Source organism: Humulus lupulus, chromosome 6, assembly GCF_963169125.1.
Source record: "Humulus lupulus chromosome 6, drHumLupu1.1, whole genome shotgun sequence".
In the NCBI taxonomy this organism is placed as follows: Eukaryota; Viridiplantae; Streptophyta; class Magnoliopsida; order Rosales; family Cannabaceae; genus Humulus; species Humulus lupulus.
Window position 1 is genome coordinate 27266514 of NC_084798.1, and position 3239 is coordinate 27269752.

Genomic DNA, 3239 nt, shown 5'->3' on the forward strand with positions numbered 1-3239 from the left:
AAAAAAAAGATGTCTAGAATCCCCTAAATCCAATAACAAATCTAAAAGCTCTAAAAATCACAATCAAAACCTTGGCTTACCATAATTTGGACTTAGCGCCGACCTCATTGGTGGCTCAAAGCTTCATCAGACTCAGTAGGGAGAGCCCTTCCCACAACCTGGTACTGGTGGAACTGCAACAAAGAACCATTAATAAAAAAAAAAAAAACACACACACACACACAGAAAGTTATTGCTTTTCTCTAAAATAAATTATATACATATATATATCTCACAATAAACATTAAACATGATCAGCTGTTATCCAACTCAATCCAATTTCACACTAACCACATAATTTTGGACAACTACAAACCACATTTCTCAAAGCTGAGTAACACATTAGAGCATAGAAAACTTACTCGGATATGAATTTGGCAGCAAATAAACTTGGGCTTCCAAACCCAAACCATTCGAAACTCCACCGACCCTCCAAGAATGGCAGCCTGATTTGCTTAAACAAGTAAAAATCCCATAAAAATTGAAGCTTGAAAAAAATCCTTAGCTCAAATGAGTGCTTACGTCGTTGGACGAGGTGTCGGATTAAGCCGCTCAAGGCATGAGCTTCTTCGGTCGGTGACAGGAAACATGGGGAGGGAAGTTGTGGTAGATGAGACGAAGGAAGACGACGAACAATAGGAATGGATTGTAGAGACAGCAGATAGCTGGTACAAGACCGTGGTAGACCTACGAGTCGAGCCACACCGTAGACCCACCACTGCAAGCACTGTCACATCCACAAGCGAGCCACATCATAGACCCACGAGTCGAGCCCCCTGTCACATGACCCAAGCCGCAGGCCCCCATCACCTGTCTTCCTGGTCCTGTGCTTGAACAGCGGTGACATTCAGTGGGTATCCGTTTGGGGTTGGCAGAGAACAAACGAAAGAGAAAGGGAGACAATTGGTTATGGAGGGAGAAAGAGATTTGGGGATTATATTTTTTTTATTTACTTATTTTATAAATAAAATTTGATTATATTAAGATAAAACAAATTTGATTATATTCAATGGGACCGTGTGAAAAAAAAATTGGGGGGGGGGGGGGGGGGGCTGGGGAAAAATTAGGCGCCAAAAGATTAAGTCCCACCTACACCTATACACTTATTTACCTATTATAATACTTTTTTAAAAGTATTAAATTTTTGTGTTATGGAAATGGGTTTTTGTTGTAGTGAATTGAGCTCATTATAGAATGTTTTCATTTGTATACAATGCAGAATCTCATGGTGTGGGAACTTCCTCAATAACTCTTTAAATCTCTCCCAAGCTTCACAAAAGAATTCATCTTCTAGCTGCAGAAAAGACTTGATTTCATTGCAAAACTTGGCATTTTTGGTAGGAGGAAAGTACTTCATCAAGAATTTTTCAGCCAACTCATTCCGTGTAGTCACCAAGTCAAGAGGAAGGGTGTTTAGCCAAGCTCAAGTTCAATCTCTCAAAGAGAAAGGGAACAATTTCAACCTCAGGGCCTCGTCACTCACTCCTTGTAGCTTGAAAGAATCGTTCACCTCCAAAAATGAACCAAGATGAAGATAAGGATCCTCAGTAGGCAGCCCACTAAATTGACCCATTGTTTGCAACATTTGGAACATCATGGGCTTTAACTCGAATTGGGGTGCTTGAACTTTAGGCCTAACAATGCCCAGATTTAGCTCGTTGAACATGGGGGCAGCATGCTCCCTTATGGCTCTTTCTCTATCATCATCCATAGCAATTGTGTCAGCGATATTATTAGCACCCTCATCTCCTTCAACCTCTTCAGCCATATTAAGGCGATTTTGAGCCCGTTGTTCCCTTAGTCTTCTTCAAATTGTTCATTCAATCTCAGGGTCAATATGAGCTAGTTCAATGGCTTCTTGCTCGTTCATACAGTAAATCACCTGAGAAAACACAAGAGCAAGCAAATAAGGTCAGCTCAACAAAGAAAAATAAATAGCAAGTAATTGATATTACAAAAATTTCTAATTCCAATCCCCGGCAATGACGCCAAAAACTTATTGTGAAAATTAATATTTGATTTAAATACACAAGTGCACGTAATCACATAAGTAATGCAGAGACAAGATGATCGTTTCCATAAGGATTGCAAAATAGAAAATAGGTAAAACAATTACTAAACATAATCTAACCTAGATTATGACTTGTGTCATCCAAGTTCTTCCCATCACATTTAACCTTTCCAGCATCAAACATAATTAAATACCTTGCCATTGCTGGCCAAACAACAACAAGAGACTAATAAAATCATACTTGAATGAACAAGAGAGATTTCACTAAAATAAGGTGCAAGAAATTACTACACTATAACATTGTGTTCATCAACAATTCAAGCCACACAAAAATTAGTTCATGGATGAGTTAAAGAGCATTAATCCACATTCAATACAGCCCATAAATATTCAGACCAGAATTCAACTTAGAAAATATAAAAATGAAGTTTAGAAATAGGAGAAAGAACAAATCCAAATGATGCTTGAGCTTCTTTTTTTGTCCTCCTACTTTCTTGGCTGATTTCTGGGTTCTCCTTCTTTCTTTCTTGTTGTTTCATTTCCAAAAATGGCAGACCTCCCTCTTTCTGCCCAAAAAAGTGGCTCAAAAAATTTAGTAATGGAGGCGGCCTTTTTCTCCTCTTTTGTTAGGGTACAAAACCCTCATTTCTCTCTTGCCAAAAATGCCCTCCAAGCACTCCACGTGGTCCCCTCATTTTTTTTTCTCTAAAGTCTTCCTTCTAAAATGCAGCTAACATTCTGATTTGCTGCCACCTCACCACCCTTTGACATATCAATTAATGAAATGCTACTTGTCTTTCCCTTATATGTTGACTTTTCCTCTTTGATTTCTATTGAAAATGCTCTAGCAAACCTAATATTTCAGCACACAATAAACAAATAAGAGCCTTTTAATTTTTCATTACTTTCTTTAGACAATTTCTGTAACGACCCAAAATTACTAATGAGGCTTAAGGGCCGTGATTAGGGTGTCGGGAGGGCATAACTGGATTATGTGTGATTTAAATGATTATGCGATAGGCATGCCTATATGATTATTTAGATATATGAGATGCATGATTATGAGTATTAGTATGCATGTAGGCCCTGATTAGGTTATAAAGGGCATAATCGTAATTTTGGCCCGTTGAGGGCATAAATGTAAATATTTGTGATAAATTGTTGAGACCACATTATTATGTGGATATAT

General features: G+C 38.1%; 1 non-coding gene across 1 annotated transcript; it reads left to right on the forward strand.

Annotated features, from left to right (window-relative positions):
- The first annotated feature begins 1259 nt into the window (after positions 1–1259).
- On the forward strand, positions 1260–1366 carry LOC133787478 (small nucleolar RNA R71). Its single transcript, XR_009872498.1, has one exon. It is a non-coding gene; the product is annotated as a small nucleolar RNA R71 (small nucleolar RNA).
- The last annotated feature ends 1873 nt before the right edge of the window (positions 1367–3239 follow it).